The sequence below is a fragment of the Lepisosteus oculatus genome, chromosome 14, assembly GCF_040954835.1.
Source record: "Lepisosteus oculatus isolate fLepOcu1 chromosome 14, fLepOcu1.hap2, whole genome shotgun sequence".
NCBI classification, from domain to species: domain Eukaryota; kingdom Metazoa; phylum Chordata; class Actinopteri; order Semionotiformes; family Lepisosteidae; genus Lepisosteus; species Lepisosteus oculatus.
The window spans coordinates 48,888,490-48,910,661 of NC_090709.1; the positions used below are offsets into that span (position 1 = coordinate 48,888,490).

At 39.4% G+C, this 22,172-nt stretch overlaps 6 non-coding genes across 6 annotated transcripts; 3 read left to right on the top strand and 3 right to left on the bottom strand.

Moving 5' to 3' along the window:
* Positions 1–1,590: 1,590 nt before the first annotated feature.
* Positions 1,591–1,672, bottom strand: trnal-uag (transfer RNA leucine (anticodon UAG)). The gene has a single exon. It is a non-coding gene; the product is annotated as a tRNA-Leu (tRNA).
* An 11,489-nt stretch (positions 1,673–13,161) lies between these two features.
* On the top strand, positions 13,162–13,235 carry trnan-guu (transfer RNA asparagine (anticodon GUU)). The gene has a single exon. It is a non-coding gene; the product is annotated as a tRNA-Asn (tRNA).
* A 1,436-nt stretch (positions 13,236–14,671) lies between these two features.
* Positions 14,672–14,743, top strand: trnaw-cca (transfer RNA tryptophan (anticodon CCA)). Its single transcript has one exon. It is a non-coding gene; the product is annotated as a tRNA-Trp (tRNA).
* A 1,275-nt stretch (positions 14,744–16,018) lies between these two features.
* trnat-agu (transfer RNA threonine (anticodon AGU)) lies at positions 16,019–16,092 on the top strand. Its single transcript has one exon. It is a non-coding gene; the product is annotated as a tRNA-Thr (tRNA).
* A 2,366-nt stretch (positions 16,093–18,458) lies between these two features.
* On the bottom strand, positions 18,459–18,540 carry trnas-gcu (transfer RNA serine (anticodon GCU)). Its single transcript has one exon. It is a non-coding gene; the product is annotated as a tRNA-Ser (tRNA).
* A 2,614-nt stretch (positions 18,541–21,154) lies between these two features.
* trnal-caa (transfer RNA leucine (anticodon CAA)) lies at positions 21,155–21,265 on the bottom strand. The gene is made up of 2 exons: positions 21,228–21,265; positions 21,155–21,200 (listed from the first exon to the last, which is right to left on the bottom strand). It is a non-coding gene; the product is annotated as a tRNA-Leu (tRNA).
* Between the last annotated feature and the right edge of the window lie 907 nt (positions 21,266–22,172).

Here is a 22,172-nt window from a genome sequence, read left to right on the forward strand (position 1 = left end):
GGATCGTGTTCTTATTTAATATGTGCTTTTGAATTGCCTTGTCAATACACACAGGCTTTAGAGATGGACAAATAATTTACAGTGGTGTTTGTAAACAAAGATGGAACATGTTATTTCTATACCAGGAAGAAAGGAGCAGACTCTTAAACTTTAAGAGACAGAAACAACACCTCATCACAGCTAACACTAATTAAAACGACATCACAACAGAAGAGTGAAGCCTTGAGTGAATCAAATTAGTTTTTGTTGGTCATCTGTGTCTTCATAACTTTGTAGGTGAGAGAGAGGATTGCGAAAATGTGCAGGTGCTTCTCAGAAGTGCGTTGGTGGTATAGGTTCCTTCAAATAACTGAGCCAGTGCATCCCCAAATCTTTTCAAGATGATCTGTGATCTGGTAACACATATCGTGAAACTAACATTCGAGGTAGGAAGTGTGCTCTTAAACAACAAAACACTCAAAAAGGAAGAAGCAGATCTCTGTACACAAGACGGTAGTGCGATATTAGAATTTCAGAGTTCTTGACGGATTCAGGCTCCTTCTCAGAGGTCCTTGCTCGCCAAATAACTTTGCATCCGAGGAAGAGCACCACGGAAAAAACCCAACTCAACAAGAGAGCGCGTTGGTTGCTCTTGCTCTTAATGCAAGAAGCTGTTTTTTTTTCCTCGCAATAATAATTATTAACCAGAAACAGCAGCACAGGTAGGTCGCATTTGTGATTATGTCACTTCTCTGCTTCAGCAAGGTCAATAAAAGACTCTGAAAGTAGTAAAGCAAAACTGAACTCAAAATCATATTAGGAATTCTGAGCGATATCTCCATACAGGTAATCCAACAGAACGTTGAAATATTTGAATATCATCTCTCTGTATATTGCGCTGCTTTTAACCCAGAGTAAAACTATTGGATTGAAGGAATGCTAACCGCTGGGTTAAAATGTATAGTTGTTATTTGGAGAAATCTGTAAACTCGTGATCTTATATGTTTTAAAAGACAGCACAGGAAAAAACAGTGCTGATTATTTTCCGGAGACGGAGCACTGATGACCTATCTGAGCTAATCGATAAAACCCACCCAGTGGATACTCTAGCAGAACGTCAAAGAACATTCACCTTTGTATCCAAAGAAACCACAGGAACAACATCAGGAAGCACAATCAATTCCCCTTTTAAATCTTTCCTGTAAGGTATGCTATGTGAATTCATGAAGTTAATCCTCTGATCTCTTTTGATCACGAACAAAGTACTTCTGATGGAGCGCTATGTTCAAAGATTTAATAAGCTTTACCCCTGCCAATGATTCGGCGTGAAGAATTAAAAGTTTCACAGACAAAAGCAGCTCACCACCACAGCCAATATTAAATGTACTTGCCGGTACACTATCATGTGCACTGCCTCAAAAGTGATCTCGGCAGATATTGTTCCCTACATAAAGCTGAATGTGCCAAAGAGAATTTCTGTTGAGAAAACAAAATATTTTTTCTGCCTTGATGTTAAGCCTGTCTTTTAGAAAGTCTATCTCTAAACATCTCCCGCAGCCTAACAAAAAGCGCTTTTACTGATCGTATTGCAGGTCTTAAAACATTAACATTTGGCAGCGGTGGGATTCGAACCCACGCCCCCAGAGAGACTGGAGCCTAAATCCAGCGCCTTAGACCGCTCGGCCACGCTACCTTCCACCAGCTCCATCTTCCTCACATTGCTGACTTGGAAAATGCCGGAGGCTTCAGCTCTTGTCGTCGGATCTAATGATATCATGACATGTGGAAGTGACTGCACCTTCATCTGCCGAGATGCTTTCAATAGCACAAACGCTACTTTCACCGGCACAAACATAGCAATAACGAAGGAGGTGAGTTTCATCCTTTGTGCTGTTTGTAGGGGTGCAACTCTACGGTGATCTACTGACTTGAAGAGCAAAAATCAAAATCCTCTGCTACTACTATTGCTTTTTTCATAGTTTCTTCAAATCCTTCATTTGAACGTAGATTTTGAAGGATATTGATGATAATACCACATAAATTGTGGTTTTCTTGTGATTGCCAATTTTATTCAAATACCAGCCTTTTTTACAGTTCCTTGCTTGTTTCACAAGGTATAATAGCCCCCCTCGCATCCTCAGCTAACATATTTTAAAATTGCAATAGATTATACAGCATGCATGTTTACATTTATATTAAAATTTAAGTAAATATACAAGAATACATACAGTGCTAACCCAATAATTCTTGTCAGGTTCTCCAACAAATCTGCGTTGTTATTTTAACATGTTTCAGCTGAGGGTGCAACAGGAGGATAAATGAATTTTCCCGCCAGCCATTCAAAGACCAAATTCCATGAGTGAACATTATTTTCTCAGAAGTTGCCAGCATTGGACTTTGCCGGTGGTATTGAATTATGTCCACAACTGTTGTAGTAGTTCCTTCTTGAAGTTCGACACGTGCAAAGCACTCGTAATATCATAGGTGTTAAAGTTCGCTGAGTCTATTCGAGTCATGGTGTGTATCCCTGCCTATCATTGGGAGACGGGTAGCTTTTTTACACTCAGATTCCAATCTTCAATGCTTTGTGTGAGAGCTTACATAACTTTCATTTTCTCACATTTTCTGAACACTGTTCCAAAGGGGCACCCTGTCAATTCCGAATACTTTTCAAAAATCTGCCTGCACGTTTGATTATTGTCATTTCATTTCAAAAAAGTTCAATATTGATCATAACTAAAGAAAATAATGATCACGAACAAAAAAGGGATAAAGATGCCAGTCGATCTTAAATCACAGCTGGGTGACTTGGGCTTCTGTTCTGATATGGTTGTACGAGAAACAGGAGGAATTGCCAATCTCCTATAGAACATGAGTTGAATCAGGAGTGAGACATTTCGTATACTCGTGCATATGTCAACGCCTGACCTACATCGTAAAACTAACATTAAGTTGTCAGAAACATTCATTTATATACAAACAAGAGACAGACCAAGTAATAATTCTACATTAGTTCAGGTGGGTAAACCTGAACTAACAAACCTATTAATAATTCTACATTAACGTGTCCTACACTGATCAGATTAATTGAAATGGTCTGATTCATAGCCTGTGCAGTTCGTGCTAATTATACGAATAAGTACTCGGAAGAAGCCGCAGCTCAGGTATTAAAGAGATTTGAAATCGGATCGGTGGATTTAGAGTCCAGAGTACGAACCGACAGCTGACACAGGTCTTTTATAGAACCGTTTTGATTTTCTCTACTTTGTCCCCGTGACATCATTGTCCTGCTTGCAGCCAAGCCCGACACACGGTACCATCTGGTTTCTGTCGCTGGGCACTCACCCTGCGGTCTGTGTGGGTCCTAATGCCCCAGTATAATGATGGGGATACTAAACTGTAAACAGGCGCCGTCCTTCGGCTGAGATGTAAAACTGAGGTCCTGACTCTCTGTGGTCATCCAGGTGGATGCTGCACATTGGTGGTGGTGGAGGGGGAGTTCCCCTTACCTGTAAAGCGCATTGAGTGTAGTGTCCAGAAAAGTGCTGTATAAGTGTAAACAATAATTATTATTATTATTATAATTATTATGTAAAATGCAATAAAAATTATATCAAATGTCAAATATCAAAATTAGATTCAAAATCGATTAATGTAAAAACTGATAAAGCTAATGCTTTTTTCAGGGCTATATCTGCTTTTTTTTAAAGAGAAGTCTGTCGCGATTGTGAAAGTTAGAGAAGATGTACCAGCGGGTGCCTTCATATCTCCAGCTTCAGTCCTGCCTGTAGCTTTGAAAAGGTTAAAAGCCCCCGAGTGGTCTCTCTTTAGTCGAAGGAATTGCTGGAGCAGTAGGACGCAGAGCACCATCCAGCAGCTATAGACAGTGCTCGGCAAAGAGCTGATTCTGTTTTCAGCACAGGGAATGAGAATGAGCTCAGTCTGGTTCCCAGCAGAATCCATCCTGGTTTGGTTGCTGTGCGTCTGAGGGTCTTTGAATCACAACGTGAAAAAAAAAGAAACAATTGCTCCCATTGTGTGACTTCCACGAGAGGAAGGGAAGATATCACTTTAGAAAATCAGAACTGAATATTTGGATCTGGTGCCTCAATTTTTATCAAATTATTAAATAAATAAATAATTAATAATAAATAAATTAATAATTATTAAAATATCAGATTGTGTTTCTGCAACATTTAGTGCACAGTACGCCATTTTTATCTAAAAATAAAACAACAGTCACAACGAGAGCTTTACATGCAGTCTGGGGTATATTCCCTTTTTATATTTTTGCCACTTTATATCGAAACTGTTATTCTCCCAAAAGTGCAGTAGTAGCTTGTACTTGATAAAAATGTACAATTCACCGCTGGCATAAACAGATGTGTGCCGTGTCTGTCTTTGTAAGCATTTGTTTAAAAAATAAGTTCACAATACGATAAGAACACAGAAAGCACAAACTTAATAATATGATACTTAAACGATATAAAATCAATACCAAATCATAAAGCCAATTAAGTACCTAACATTTGAAAACAGAGAACACCTTTATATCTACAAAAAATGTGACATTTGTATCTACTTTTGAATTACAAAGCAGACAGAGTAGTCCTTGAATTCAAAGATCAGATCTTGGCCAAAACAAGACAATCAGACGTGAGCTGAATTCGGAACAATAGCCTCTGCTTCGTCGTTTATTGAGCTTTTGATCAACGTCTGAGTGAAAAAGTTTCGCTGTTTTAACTCTTTGATTAAAGTACACAAAAAGCACCTTTCTTCAAGCCATCGACCTAAGGATCCACAGCTGTTTCCACTACAATCCTCCCCTCTACCAACTGAGCTATCGAAGGGATGTTAGGAGTTGCTCTCTGGCACATACTGCCGAATGTAGTGAACTGTTCCGGGTGATTTAAATCCCAGTTCGACATCACCTTTCCAACTCATTTCCTTAGTCTTGTTTACCTTGAATATAAGCCATGAACCAGGATTCTACTATATAAACTTCCTGGGATATTACAACATGTTTGATGGGGCATCAATCATTCCAGGCGGAACTTGACTCCTTTTTTTCCTCGAGGGATCATATTAAACATTTCATTAGTATCGAGAGGAGGATCACCAGTAGACACAAAACAGACAGTTTCTTTCTGTCTTTATTAGAAAGTAGCATTTGTGCTACATTAATAATATTTTCGTGGAAATAAAGAAGTTGTAAATTTTAAAATTTATATTTGAATCGAAATGTGGTTTTGAGTTAAATATTAGCGTGTTCATGTAATTAGTTTGTGTTTGTCATTACTATATATAAATTGCCATGTTACTAGAATTTGTAGTTTACTAGTTGTGTTTTTTATGATGATTAGCCGTTTGTTGATTACAATACTGTATATAATGTATTATTCACAGGTCAGACACACTCGGACAGAAGCTCCATACTTTTTTTTATCCGACAATCCAGAACCAGAGGACATTCAGACAATCAGTGCTGCTACATGAATAATATCAGACAGAACAGCCTGGACTCAGGTCACATCTCCCCATTTTCTCCTTCCTCACAGCCACTTAGTGACAGAGAAGAGCTCCTGGTTCTCCTCTCTGTGAACTGGGCTCAGAGGTCACTGATCTGGGTGCTGTGGACTCTGTTCCAGGTCAGAAGCAAGAAGCTTCTATTAACCCTTTCCAGGACCTCCAGCCCTTCAGTATTACTTTCTTTACTGTATGTCAGCCTCCAAACATGTTTTATAAATGTTTTATAACACAAGTGAGTGTGGAATTATCTATTTATGTAATAAACACAAGTAGTGACACTCTGGTCAGTATATTGATTATTAGTAGCCGATGGGCCGATGGCCGTGTCTACAATAGTGACCAGTTGACCAGTCTGTACCTCTGTGCAGTGGGACTCAGATCACACAGAAGAAGACCTGTCTGTGTGTGATTCCACACCAGCCCTGGGAATCAGCAGCTCTCATATGTCTCTCACAAGTGTCTCACAGTCTTATAAATTTACAATTAGATGAATTATTGTAACAGTTATACAGTTAATTTAAATAATCAGACTACCTATGGAACTGAGAGCAGGCTGGGAATAAAACCAGGATACACATTTTAACCTCCAGGATCAGGTTCCTGATCCGCCTGGCTTCTATACTCTGAAGATTCGCTTAAAACATTTAAAAGCACTTATTACAGGGACTTGTGCTCGTTCTCTACTGCTCCACACGGGTACGCTTTGTAACATTAATCTGCGAAGTAAACTATTTTTTTTCGTGTTTAATGAATTTCATTCCTTGATTTGTCGCTCTCCTTTTACAACTGTTATGATTCGCTTCTCTTCACAGCCCGGAGTGTTCTTTTTTTGGGGGGGGGTGTTATATCTGTAAGAAAAGACCCCCGGGCTCCAGACATAAGCCTCCTCCAGCGGAGACGCGCTCTGCTCTGTCACCGCGGGAGGCACGCTGGGCGCACAGAGGAGAGTTATTGATCATTTATCTATCGAAAACCAATTAATTCAACTGAAGAACTGTAGAATAAACAATTAACTTAACCGATATGTGAGTAGTGATTCTTTTTCTGTTTTTGACCCTGTTTTAAATATCTAGAAAACAGTCAATAAAACTGTATCGATCAATTACCATAGTGCGTTTAGTGTAAAAAATGTTAAAACCGAAATTAAACAATGATTATTCATATTATTATTTAGGTAACTATCCTAGAGCTAAAAAAAATATATTCCAAGTTGATAAATGTATGTAACAGTTTTTCCCGTGTTTATAAATCATAAGTATGGTAACCACAGCGACAGGCGCCACGTCACTGTGCGCGTCTAGGTGTCTCGCGTTCGTCACAAAGAGCGATGTGACGTCATGGGTATGTAGCGGCGAGGCTTATTAATAAGGCAGAATTAAGTGTTTCTGAGCTTTCCCAAATTAGGCCTAATTTCTCTGTTCATCTCTGTGGTGCAGCCACAGAGAAACTATTCATGCAGGCTGATTTAAGGTTCCTTTGATAAGGACAGCTCCCAAAGGGGGATGCACTTAGCTAAGCCTGGCTATCATGATCAATGGTCATCCATTGGCGCCTATCTGTCTAGGGAGTGCCAGATGGACATCTGGACTGCATTCCTAAGTGTCAGGAGTAAGTGACTCATATCTCACCTTGATCAACCAATCAGGGACTGGTAGGGCCGAGTAACCCACGTGGGACTCTGATGCCCATGGAACTTTCAGCCAATCAACGAGCTGAAGTTCCTCCAGGTAAAAACAGGCAACACAGAGAGCCTGAGAGATTCAGTAAGATTCAGAAGGGATTCAGGAGAATTCTGTGGAATATCCTAAAGGGAATTCAAAGGAGAATTCCAGGGCAGGACGGCCCAGGAGCAGAAGGCTCCCAAGGGCAGGACATTCTCGCACCGCGCCTCCTGACCATCCTGGGACTCAGCCCGGACAACCACGGAACGGCCAGTGTGTCCGAGTGCCAGAACTTTCCTTTGTTCTAAGAGTCTAGAGCGGAGGTTGCCAGAGAATAACCAGAGGATCCACCCGAGGTTAGCACCAGCAGCAGGCCTCGTAAACAGGTCGGAACTGTGGACAGCTGAATCACTATTCAGAACTAGCTCTTCATCAGGAACGAACCGGTCCTCTTCCTGACTTGCTGGGACCCACAGTCATCTTTTCTCCTGTGCACAAACTTTGCTAGTTAAAGCCAACAGTGAGCATCAGCAGCGCACCGTCGCAAGCCGCACAGCACAGCCTGGCACGGAGCCAGAGAGCGCGGATTGGACAGCAACAGCCTGCAACTGTTTCTTTGTGCCCGCAGGAGATCTGAATCCCCAGAGATTGGATGAGTATTTAACTTCAATGCATTACAGCTCGATAATTCAATTGTTATCCCAACCAGTTGATATCAATTTAATTCCTAAGAGTTATGTACTTGTTTTGAGTATCTAATGTAGAAGTTGTAACCAAGTTCATTTACGAAACAAATGACTGTACAGCATTCTTAATGAATGATATACTGAACGTATGTCCTCTTGATATGTGTAACACTTTGTAACTGACTGAATATATACCTTTTGTATTCTGATAACCCTCTCGATAAGATCTGTTAGGTTTACATGCATATTCTATGTATTAATAAATGTATCCTCGTGTATTAGTACCTGTGTGTGTGCGTTGTTTGAGTTATGTCGCATGGTTGGACTCTAAAGCCATCAAAAGAATCAACTTTGTGATTTACTGCTACAATTAATAATTGTCTCAGTAAATGCCCAAACCCTACAGAACTGGTGCCTTCAGGGAGCCACTACATTTACATTTTGGGTATGGCAACGTTACATATTTGGCGTCCCTGAGTGGCTATGATTACATATTTGGCGTCCCTGAACGGCTATGAATGATTACAGGTAGCAACAAATACTAATACTAGTGTATTCATACAACTTCATTCAGTACAACTGGTAGTTTTAATGCTAGTGTTCATGTGAGTATTAATGATGATAGCGCTACTGATAGTTTAGTTTTAATGTTCATATTCATGTTAATATCAATTATAATTATAGTGTTACTGTTAGAGTATTAACAGTAGTAGTAGTGTTAGTTTTAATAATAGCATTACTGTTATTATAAGTAGTTTGTGACAGTGTTAGTGATAATGATAGTGTATGTCTTAGTGATAGTGTTACTGTTGTAATATGAGTGGTATTTGTGTTAATGTTAGTTATCGTGTATCTGTAGATACTGGACAGATAGCCCTCCTGCACATCAAACAGTCCGAGTGTTAGTGTCAGTTAGTGTTTACTGACCGTTGACAATGTACAACTATTTTTTAGGTTGCAAGTTAAGTAAGCGAAAGTGTTCAAAAATCCTTTTGCCCAGTTCTGTATAATGTAATTATATATAATAGAATACCTTAAAACACTGACCATTTCCTTACTAACTGCATGCGTTTAATTTGTACATCAGCACGTAGCAGGGGACACATTGCCACAATGTATTATCAATGTTAAATTACAACCGTAATATCGACAACATTAATAAATGCATATATTATTGAAATTGAAAACATATCTAACACTGCATCTTTTCCAGTTATATACCAAAATGCATTGCTGATATTCGTTGGTCGCCATTTTGGTTAAATACCATCACGTTTTTCAACAAAGGAGAAATCTGCAAAAATCTCAGCAATCCTCTTTTCACAAGTAAGTATAAATAATAATAATACTATTTTAATGCATCAGGTCTTACTTAATATAAATTTAATGAAAAATAGTATGTTAATAAGCAATAAATGGCACATTAGTGTAAAAGTGAAGATCACACAAAATCAACTACAACTGTGGGAATTTAAAATTTTTAAGATTATAAATTACATGTAGCACGTTAGCAACACTACAGTAATGCTAATATAACAATAGTGTAAGAAAATCCTGACCAAATTCCTTTCAAATATTGATACAAGATGTGAATGATTTCAGCGTTTCAGAAGTGGGTATTGAGTCTCCTATAGAGATCAGAGATGAATTGAGGCATGTGGGAAGGTGTACAAAACCATCGGACTCCCAGTTCCACATCAAGAGGCTGAGCACAGTGGAAGAGTTCTGTACACGCAAGCGAGTCCTTGCTGCTTGTATGATATTATATTCTCTCTGTGGTGTAGAAAATATTCACTACTAGTATTCTTGGTTACAAATAGGTCATAATATGACAGCCTACATCTGATTAATATGATCCATCTCTGGCATACTTTCTTTTTTTAGTTTATAATGTATAATCTTGCTTATCTTTTAATGCCAAAATAAAGTGTTTTAAAAAAGCTCCATGTGGTCACTTTGTAATCTAAGGTTGAGCAAATACTGCAGAAAAGTGCAGTTAATATGTGAAAATGTGTTCATTCCATTGAATGGTCATGTGTAATGTGTATCTCTGATTAGTTGATTAATGAAGACCCAGTAGTAAAAATAGCTTCTAATATTATTTCTAATATAATATTATTTCCAAATAAACCAGCTTTGGAGAGTAGGTGGAAGTGATGTCAGAGTGTGTTTGCAGTGTTGTCAAGGTATAGCTTATTGATTTTTAAGATATTTTTACATTAAATGTTTACTTTGATCAAGTTTAAGTATCCACAAAATTTAGCTTATAGATACCTATGTGTTAACCACTTAATTTGCAAGGTGTAAAACTACAAACTTTTCTTTTAAAATATAAGGATTACAGTAGTACATTTGATCCTAAATATTTGAGTAAATAAATATTGAGTGGAAACTTACTTGAAAAATGTCTAAGCTCAGTGATAATTGGTTTTCAGACTTATGACAAATTAACTAATGATGGAATTCAACTTCGCTGGCACAAGCCGGAAAGATCAATGACAAAAGAGGTGCCTGGGAGACACAAATCTTTCTAGAGCAATTTAAGGTACTCTTATTCTATCTTGTACTTTCAAACTTTGGGTACTCTTTACTTAGGACAGACTTAATTGCTCAATTACTATGATGCGAGCTAAACTTAATACATTGATTAAGCTTTGAGCTTAGTAAACCTTAATGGTTCTTTTTTGAGATTATATTCAAGAAGAGATTAATCATCATTTATCTGAGCACTAATATTCTAAAATTTTCTCCTAGCTGTGGTGCTGAAGTCCCATCCAACAGTAACAGAAAAAGAAATAAAGGAGCACACAATGCATATGCAAGGCAGGGGGCCTAGAAGTCTGGACACTGAAGATGATAAAATGCTGGTTCTAACTGTTAGGACAATTACACAGGGCTTTTCAAATGGTGAACAGCAAAAATCATCTTAACTTCACATTGTAATATTTTTTTCTTTGAGATATAGAACTTGTAAATTTTGAAACTTATATTTGATTCGAAGTGTGTTTTTGAGTTAAATATTAGCGTGTTCATGTAATTAGTTTGTGTTTGTCTTTATATATATATATTGCCTTGTAATGTTGCCATAGCCAAAATGTAATGTAGTGGCTCTCTGAAGGCACCAGTTCTGTAGGGTTTGGGCATTAACTGAGACAATTATTAATTGTAGCAGTAAATCAAAAAGTTGATTCTTTTGATGGCTTTAGAATCCAACCATGCGACATAACTCAAACAACACACACACACAGGTACTAATACACGAGGATACATTTATTAATACATAGAATATGCATGTAAACCTAACAGATCTTATCGAGAGGGTTATCAGAATACAAAAGGTATATATTCAGTCAGTTACAAAGTGTTACACATATCAAGAGGACATACGTTCAGTATATCATTCATTAAGAATGCTGTACAGTCATTTGTTTCGTAAATGAACTTGGTTACAACTTCTACATTAGATACTCAAAACAAGTACATAACTCTTAGGAATTAAATTGATATCAACTGGTTGGGATAACAATTGAATTCTCGAGCAGTAATGCAGTGAAGTTGAATACTCATCCAATCTCTGGGGATTCAGATCTCCCTCGGGCACAAAGAAACAGTTGCAGGCTGTTTCTGTCCAATCCGCGCTCTCTGGCTGTGTGCCAGGCTGCGCTGTGCGGCTTGCGAAGGTGCGCTGCAGATGCTCACTGACCGGCTAGTTAGTGTTGGCTTTAACTAGCAAAGTTTGCACACAGGAGAAAAGATGACTGTGGGTCCCAGCAAGTCAGGAAGAGGACCGGTTCGTTCCTGATGAAGAGCTAGTTCTGAATAGTGATTCAGCTGTCCACAGTTCCGACCTGTTCACGAGGCCTGCTGCTGGTGCTAACCTCGGGTGGATCCTCTGGTTACTCTCTGGCAACCTCCGCTCTAGACTCTTAGAACAAAGGAAAGTTCTGGCACTCGGACACATTGGCCGTTCCGTGGTTGTCCGGGCTGAGTCTCAGGATGGTCAGGAGGCGCGCTGCGAGAATGTCCTGCCCTTGGGAGCCTTCTGCTCCTGGGCCGTCCTGCCCTGGAATTCTCCTTTGAATTCCCTTTAGAACAGTCCACAGAATTCTCCTGAATCTTACTGAATCTCCCAGGCTCTCTGTGTTGCCTGTTTTTACCTGGAGGAACTTCAGCTCATTCATTGGCTGAAAGTTCCATGGGCATCAGAGTCCCACGTGGGTTACTCGGCCCTACCAGTCCCTGATTGGTTGATCAAGGTGAGATATGAGTCACTTACTCATGACACTTAGGAATGCAGTCCAGATGTCCATCTGGCACTCCCTAGACAGATAGGCGCCAATGGATGACCATTGATCATGATAGCCAGGCTTAGCTAAGTGCATCCCCCTTTGGAAGCTGTCCTTATCAAAGGAACCTTAAATCAGCCTGCATGAATAGTTTCTCTGTGGCTGCACCACAGAGATGAACAGAGAGATGAGGCCTAATTTGGGAAAGCTCAGAAACACTTAATTCTGCCTTATTAATAAGCCTCGCCGCTACACCATGTCACTAGTATTTGTAGCTGAAGTTTACAAGTTGTGTTTTTTTATGATGATTAGCCATATGTTGATTACAATATTGTATATAATGTATAATTTGAACTACATATTTCTCAGGTGTGAATGATTGTAAATTTTCAGAATACATTTCTAAACCAAATCACTGGCTTGATTTACTAGTTTCTACACCTGTAAAACCTATCTTTGATGCATAATAGATCTTTAACCATATATCTATAATAGTCCTCTACAGTTATCCGTATAATAGAACTCCAACCATTTAAGTATAATGAACATATAATCATAGACGTATAATTGACGTATAACAATAGACGTATATTAGAATTTCATTCTAGACCAATTACAGACCACATTTATACATCTAAGGTATATGTTTAAAAGACATATATTATACATCTTTTGCCCACTGGGAAAATGGGAGAATTCTGCCGGCGCCGTAGCTGAATTGGTTTAAGTACCTGTCTCGTTAACTGGAGATCCTGGCTCCACATCCCAGCTGTACCTTTCTTCCTGTCTTTTTGTGCCGAAACTACCATTTTGGACAGCCGCATAGGGCTTGATTTAGTTTAATGCATGAATGCATTTCCATTCTGCAACAACTTGTTTTTCAAGAAATTCATACAGCTTGTGAAAAATGAAATTTAATTCTTGGCTATCAGAGCCGTAGGAATATTGCCGACTGGCAAGAAAATGCAAGCAATGTTTATTTTTTTACCGGAAAGGTGCGAATGGAGCAACCTTTCATCAGTCTCTGTGGCGCAATCGGTGAGCGCGTTCGGCTGTTAACTGAAAGGTTGGTGATTCAAGCCCACCCAGGGACGAGCTTCTTATTATTGTCAATGTAAACACTGTCTCCGCTAAAGCCGAAACCTTAACTTTCTTTATATTTGCCGAAAATGCAAGTCTTTTGCCCGTGTCCAACAACAACACTTGAGACCGGGGAAGTCCAATAGTGATCAACACCGCAACTCCCCAGACAACCATATTCACCCATGGAAAAGTATCTTTGAAGGGCTGGCGGGAGATATCATTTATACTCCTGTTGCGTCTTCTGCTAAAATAGCTTAGAAATACAACACGGATTTGTTTGAGAATTTGACAAGCATTGTTACGTTAGCACTGTGAAGTTGGATGTTGATATTTTGATATATTTACCTTCATTTTAACATAAATATAAACATAAATGCTGTACAATCTATGCTGTACAGTCAAGCACAGGTATATTTTGAGTCTCGTGCTGATCGTCCTGTGGATCCAAAAGAAATTTTTAAAGCTGATAAATTTCCAATTGTAATTTGCATCTAGCTACAACGTCCCTGGAAAAGAGATTTTATTAGTTGCGTGCAATCGGTATCTTTTACTTTACGTATGGTAGTGGAAATAGTTTTAAAAACGTTTTCTAAAGAAGATTGTATTGCCAGGACCTGCCTTTAGCGCTCAGTAGCGATTACGCTGTTGATATAGATGGAGAAGAAATGTAAGATGAGTTGATGATCTAAGCTAAAATAGCCCTAACACGCCTCCTGTAACAGTGTTTGTATTCATAGCAAGTAATATTCTTTTTCAAACCCGAACGTTCCTTTTGCATTAAGTGTTATGTAACCATTAGCGGTTTCGGGAGCTTCTGAAGAGTGCACTTTTCCAAACTGAAGCCTATTAGAACATTATTCAACATGCACCATGGCCCAGAATCGTGCATCGGGACAAAGATTAACATCCATTGAAAGTACTCCCAAATAAAAGATTTGACCGAAAAATTAAAAGAGTAGGCAAGTATTAAAACAAAACCATAACTTCTTGACTTACAATCTCTTTCCTGGGTCAGGCCATGTCAAATAACATGAGCAGTAGAATCATGCCGAGGTTGTGAGTTCAAGCCTCACCTTGGAGCAGCCTGGTTTTCTGTCTTGACAGGTAAACAGTGTTTTGTGTTATTTGCTAAATGGAGAGAGGATTCTGTGTTAATTGTGCTCCTCCTGGAAGAGGTCAAGATGAGAAGTTCACGAGGCTGGTGGTAAATATCCTGTCCAGGAATATCAGGGCTGTAGGGGGTCAGATCTATAGATATAGTAAACACATTAGTGGAGACTGTGTGTCTGCTCTCGGTGAGAGAGCCGAGCGGAAAGAATAATCTGTGATCTGGGAAGAAGAGACCCTCGTTGGAAGAGCGGCGCTCCTCACAGGAGAGAATGAAAACAATCTTTTTCAAGGACGCTGATTGTTCTCTTTGGGGGAATTAAAAGCATGCAAGGCGAGTGACCTCGTGGCGCAACGGTAGCGTGTCTGACTCCAGATCAGAAGGTTGTGTGTTCAAATCACGTTGAGGTCAGCTGATGAGTTTGCAGGTGCTGCTGGTGCTGAACCCAGAGATTACACCATGCAGTTGGGTTTTATCTGTACACCACAGAGGTAATCTGAATGAAATAACAGTGCAGTACAGAACACCCAGTCAGGAGCTTATTCAGTGAATCATCTTGAACACAACAAGAGAAAAGACACACTGCCCATACGTGAAACATCACGTCCGGCTTTAGAGACAGTAACATCAGAGAATGGAAGTTTCAGACCTCCTTCTTGTTACAGGTTCAAGCAAACCTGAAAGTTAGGGAGTGTTTGGTCACTTTTGTATGAAAAAGTGTCTGAAGCCTGTAATTATAATTTGCCCTTTTTTAATTGTGGTTGAAATCCACTCCCATGTACCAAGACCTTACAGTATATTCATGTTTACTTAAATGACTATTGGACTATTGGACATTAGTTGGTGTTTTTTTTTTGTAACGATTTGCTATTTCATGCAGGAAAGAAAGGAACCCAGACCCAACGTTTGCTTTCAGGTGCGGTTCATTTACATAACAGACTATTTCAAAGGAGCCTGTTTAAATCACACAACCCCGGTAGAAGTCGAATCGACAATCTTATAAACCGAAATCAGACGCGTTATCCATTAAACCACTAGCCCGTCACGTAAATGAATTGCACCATGGTGAGTTCAGTGCCGCTACTAGTAATACCCCACCCCCATCTTAAAATTCTAAGTGAGAAACGTGTTTTCTACATTTTTTTTTGTTTTAAAAAATCACTTTTAAGCAGACAAAGCCTTTATGTGTCGCTCTGAACTTCTAATTCATTTAGAATTCCAAGACAAAAGCGTTTCGTTCCACAACGGCGTGAAATGATCACGTCTTTCACTCTACTTCTCTCTAGTAGTAAAGCAGATCTTGCTAGGTGAGCATTTGCTCCGGTAAATTAGGTCACTTTTCATGTTAACTCACTTCTTCTAAACACAACATTTCCCGTTGCATGTTTTTTCCATGAAAAAAGACATTTTCCCTTACATGCTTTCTCGTTTTGTTTCATCAAAGAGTACAGAAAGAAGAAAGAAAGGAAAAGTGTCGTAAATGAACTCTGTCGCCCTTGGGAGATGTCAAGCGCATTGGACATGAAAAGTGCCGGATAAAACCCATTTCTGTACGTTTCTCTTAGTGTCGGGGCTCCTATTGAATGTAAAGGAGGCAACGTGCTCAGCCAGCTAACTCAGCGCTTACTGAACGCGGGTGTCTCAGAGCGGTGTGTCCAAGTGGCAGTAAAAGAGGAGAATTCTGCCGGCGCCGTGGCTTAGTTGGTTAAAGCGCCTGTCTAGTAAACAGGAGATCCTGGGTTCAAATCCTAGCGGCGCCTTTCTTCCTGTCTTCTCGCACCGTTTATTGTTATAGAGAACATGCTTCTGCATTACCTCAGTCAATATCACCGGGAATGTGAATATAAATGTAAACATCAATATTTCTGCTGTCTCCTGAGAAACACAAGTATAGAGTCAAAACACAATAAATAATGCTAAAAAATTATTCAGTTAACACCCAGATGTGACAAAAAACATTTAAGACTTACATCCCCTTTAAATATGTATTTCCTTAATATCAGTTCTCTTCCCTCCCCAGGACACCTGCAAATTCACTAGAGCATATTAAAAGCTGTGTGTAAGTCTTACATGTGTTCTGTCACATCTGGGTGTTAAATTAATAGATGTGTTGTGTTATTTAATATGATTTGACTCCACGCTTGTGTTTCTCGGGAGACAGCAGAAATATTGGGGATTTGCGGCTACAGAAAATAATGTGAACTTTACAGGCAAAAATAAGGTTACGTTAAAGAAACAAAAACGTATTGTCACCTTTTTCAACGTGATTTTTTAAGACATTTGTTCGGAATAGTATATCTTCTCGTGTCTGTGGCTGTTATCCTACAATAACGGTGGTGAAATAGCAGGAATGTGCGGAAAGAATCGGAGATTGAACAGAAGACTCATCCAGTCGATAGTAAGGTTGTGTAGGACCGCACACCCTACGATGTCAGTGTTGAGTAGTGAGGTTTAAAAGCTTCTTCACGAACCAGGAAGGAGTACAAACCTAACGTCTTCTGATCCGTAATCAGACACGTTATCCATTGCGCCATTGGCGTTTGTATTGCATTCAGAGCCGCTACTATTCATGTGTCTTGTATGTGTGTCTAGTTACTACGTCTTTCATTATGTCTGGTTTAAAATAATGTATCTTTAAAACAGACAAAGGGTTTATGAGTCTCCCTGAAATTCACACACGAAGAATAAAAAATATCGCGTTTAAAAAGAATACAGAGATGCCGGAGATAGATAACGGAGCGTCTTAAGTGCGCGCTATCACTGAACTAAACTCCCGATCGGTAAGTTTGTCGGCGGCTTTTTAATTGTGTTAGGAAGAGCAAACAGTCCACAGTGTACATTTTAAAGGTCTAAGCAAAACAATCAGACGTGAGGATTAGGATTAGGATCCAGAACAGGAACCTCTACTTCTTTGTATACTGAGCTTTCGGGTGAACGTCAAAGTGAAAGACAAATTCGCAATTTTCACTTTTTGATTAAGGAACAAGAAAACACCATCCTTCGAGCTGGATTCAAACCAGGGACATAAGAAATGCCCACTGTTTTTGTCTATAGTCTTAAGATCTAGCAATTGAGCTATCGAGAGGTCAGAAAGTAAACGCTTTGTCACACGTGTAGCCCAGTGTAGTGTAGTGTTCCTCTTTATTTAAATCCCAGTTCGACATCAAAATACTCACTCCCATAGTCTCGTTCAGAAGAAGAAATGGACCAGGCTTCCACTGTATAAACGTCCAGAGTTCTTATAAAACGTTTAAGGGACATCAGTGCAGGCTGAAATTGACCCTTTTTCTAGTGGGATCAGGATCATATAAAACCTTTCTTTTGGATTGAGAAGAGGATCATGGAGACACTCAAAATATCCCTGTCTTTGCTTCTTTCAAGGATGAATGGAGTATTGAGCTCCAAGCATCGGTTTAAATCAAAACTCTCTGCTACTGCAGTTGCTTGTTTGAGAGTTTCTTCAAATTTTTCAACTGAACGTTGATATCAAGGGATATTGACGGTAATATCATAGGGACTTTGGTTTTCTTTTGATTGAAAATTGTATTAAAATACAAGCCTCTTTCACAGTTGTATAATACTTTCCCTTGCATCCTCAGATAAAATTTCTAAATACCACAAAGTTACAACATATGGAATAGCATTTATTTTAAAATGTATTTTAAAATTAGCATTTATTTAGAGCTATATTTAGAGCTTAGTAAAGATAGCATTGCTAATATTGATGGAGTAGAAATGTAAGATGAATTGATAGCTTTTTCTGAACTAAAAAAGTCCTACAACGCCTCCTGTAACAGGTAAGGACTCATAGCAAGACATTGCTATTGCATTGCGCATTTTGCAGATACGACCAGTTTCTGCTTCTGGTGAGTGCATCTTTTCCAAACTGAAATTAACAAGAACATTTTCAAGATGCGCCATGTCCCTAAATCGTTCATCAGGACTACTATTAATATCAGGTGAAAGCAGTACAAAGCATAAATGTAACCTAGATATTAAGAGACTATATCTGTCAGCTACTGCTGTAAGCCATGTTCAGCCAACGCTAGAAATATTACTGCTCTACTACAGTAGCTAAAGAAAGCAAGTCCGACTTAGAAACGGATCACAAGTCGAAAACATAAACCGACAAGGATGGGATTCGAACCCACGCGTGCAAAGCACAATGGATTAGCAGTCCATCGCCTTAACCACTCGGCCACCTCGTCATGAAAGCCACCTCCCCTTGGGCATGATTTTGCTAGGCGACCAGGCTCAGCACATCGACCTCAGATGTCTCAGAGCGGTGTGTCCAAGCGGCTGTATAAGAATAGGTAATAGGTTTATTCCATGCTGAAAAAAAGAAGAAAGAGAACACAACGTTTCGCCCGTGGAGCCTTCTTCAGGTGTGAGAGAGACATGGCAGTAGGCAAAGGTAAAGTAGCGAGAGAACAAGGGTTTGAGGGTGGGTACCCACCTGTATAAGAAAAGTGTTCTGCCGGCGCTGTGGTAAAGATGGTTAAAACACCTGTTTCATAAAGAGGAGATCTTGGATCCGAATTCCAGCAGTACCTTTTTTTTCCTGTCTTGTTTTACAGAACATGTAATTTGGGACACTCAAAGAGGTCTTGATTTGGTTTAATGCGTTTATTCATTTCCTTTGCAGAACAACTTGTTTTTTTTTAAATCATATAGCTTGCGAAAGATGAAATGCGAGCGAATTTTTTTGTTCACCAAAAGTATGTAAATGAAAAAAAAGCAAGGTGCAAGCATTTCTGTGGTGCAATCGGTTAGCGTTTTCGGCTATTAACCCCCAGGTGGGTTTTTTGATCCCACCCAGGGACGCACTTCTTCCTATAGTAAACATCATCACCGCAAAAATTTAATTGTTCCGCAAAACCTGAACTATTTTGATATTTGCAATAGTAAACAATTGAGTACCAGAGTCAACATTACCGGGAATGTCCAATAATTACCGACATTGGCAACTTGCAAGCAGTTAGTATTCACCCATGGAATTATATGTTCCAGTGAGTGGCGGGAGAATTCACTTATGCTCCCGTTGCATCTTCAGCTAAAGTAATTTAAAAAACAATGCAAAATTGTTCGAGAACTTGACAAGCAAAAACAACAGATCGCCGGAGTTCTATTTTAATATTTTCGTATATTTACCTTAATTTGAATATAAATGTTAACATAAACGCTGTTCAATATAATGTAATGTTGTTGTACTTTTAAAATATTTTAGCTGAGGGTGAGAGGGGGGATATTACGCCTTGCCAAACATCTAAAATAACTGTAAAAGGGGATGGCATTTTAATAAAACTGGCAATCAAAAGAAAGTTACAATTTGTATGGTATTATGCTCAATATCCCTTGATATTGAAGGTCAGATGAGGAATTTGAAGAAACTATCAAAGAAACAACGGCAATAGCAGAGGGTGTTGATTTTGAACCAGTGTTTGCACCTCAATAATCCATCAGTCTTCGCTTGACAGGCTTCCTCAAGATATTCGGTGTTCTATACAAAAAATCGACAATTAAGCGCAAATGTGACAAGAGGCAAAGACTGCGGCAGAGGAGGAATAAACTCCACACGATGACTGTATGTATACGTCTAATATTCGGCCCCTGCAGGGGCATCATATTCGCTGAACTGCCTGCCAGCGTGTGTACGGGCTTATACTGTAATTCAAGAGTATCAATGGTCAGACGCTTACAACGGGTGTTTGTGTTTGTATTATTTAGAGAATTGAAAAAACATTTTCAAAACTACAGCTCGAATGAAATTAAAAAAAAAGTTTATTTGTCTCTTTGCTGTAACAACTGTGCCAAAACTATTCAGATACATCAGAATGTAACTAGATTTTATTGGATTTTAGGAAATGTATTTTTGCGCATTTCTCTATACGATTAGAATACCTTCCTGTTTTCACCGTGTTTATTGTTTCTGCCTATGATATCTCGGAAAGAAAGACCCAGTATCTGTTCACCGAAATATTTCAGGAGTTTGCTGTGGTTTGAGAGGAGTGTATGAAGGTAATGAAGGAGTGAGGACACGCGCATTCCGCACGGGGAGCGCAGAGCAATGAGCCGCGACTGCAGCTCTCCGAGTCTTTTCTTATACAACCTCTGAGTCCGGACACACAGCGTCTCCAGCCAGTGTTGAAGGTTTACATTTCAGAAAACGGCTGTCTCGAGCAGAAACTGATCTTCCTGCTTTAGTTAAGGTTTGGTTATTGTGGGGGTTTAGCGCTTGTATCTCTCTTCTCTTACTAAACACTACTACTGTAAAGTATATAAATAGAAGCTAAAATGCAGCTAAAATACTTCAGTAAGGCCGAGCAGATAGGAAAGTTTAATAAAAATGTTCTATGATCTATGTTCTAGTTGCCCATATTTTTTAAACTCTCGGTTCGAGCTCTGATTTAATCCTCTCGGCTCCTGCCGCTGTCACCGGGAGAGTGGCTGCATTCCGTAGGGCTACAGGCTGATTTCACAATGCCACATTTAATGAAGTACAGGGGAAACCGCAAGGAAAACGATATTGTAACGCAACGGGGGCGTTACAATATGTTTTAATACATCTTCTTCTGGATTTATATTTCGATCTTTCACCTTTGAATGCATACCTTGACCGTAAATCTTTACTCGATTACAGGCACCCCAAACAGTTCTTAAGGGAGAAATCGAAGCCTATTTGACTTTCTGCTAATCACATTGAAGTGTTCACGAAGCATTTCCCTGCCCGTCATGTGCCCGCAAGCCGGTTTCTCCGTTTTCTTCTTTCTGTCGTTGTCAGGGAGCACAAGAAGACAGGAAAAATGCAAGAGAGGGAAAAGCTGTCAGGAGTGGGATTTGAACCCACGCCTCTATTCAGAGACCAGAACACCCAAGCAATGGAAAGACAGGAATCCTTGAGTCTGGCGCCTTAGACCACTCGGCCATCCTGACGAGATACGCAAGTTGGTGTGTTAAAAGCACCAGTAGTTCACAAAACTGAGAAATGCTTTGCTGGAGAAGCGCCACGTTGCCTAATGTTGCCTAAACGGATCGCGGAAATCAAATATTCGGATCGATTTAGAGTGTGCTTTACAGCCTTTGTGTAATATTTTAAATTGTTTTAAAAAAGTGTGTACTGTGTACTACGTTTAGGACTAGTTAGTGTGGTAGAACATGGAGATCATCTCCAGCTCTGAGCTCAACTGCAACAACAAGTCGTGCTGAACAAAGTCAGAGTTCAGCTGAACCTTTGCTCAGTGTGGTGCTCAGGACTCAGGAGTATTGTTGTGGTTCTAATTAGCACGAACTGCAGGAGCTCTGAATCAGAACATTTCAATTTATCTGTTCAGTAAGTTAAAATGCAGGACACGTTAAAGTCGGATTATTACTGTGTCTCTGTCCCGTTTGTATATAACCGAATGTTTAAAAGATACCAGTAAGGACACACAACTACTAATGCGGTACTTATTGGAAATAGTCCCAAAACAAGTACGTCCGGCAGCTGGTAGACCCATGTAATAATTTTGCAGTGACACTTTGAAGATTTACACTCTATTTAAATATTAATTTACTAAATTTCAGTTCTCTTTTCTCACACTCCCTGGCATAACTGAACTCTCACTCTCGCATACTAAAGGCTTTACATGCATTAGCTGTGATACAGATTCTAATAAAGACAGAATGAAACTGTTTGTTTTGTGTCTCATGGTGATCCTCTTCTCGATCCAAATTAAATGTTTAATATGATCCCTCGAGAAAGAAAAAGGAGTCAATTTCCGCCTGGAATGATTGATGCTCCATCAAACATTTTGTAATATCTCCGGAAGTTTATACAGTAGAATCCTGGTTTGTGGCTTAA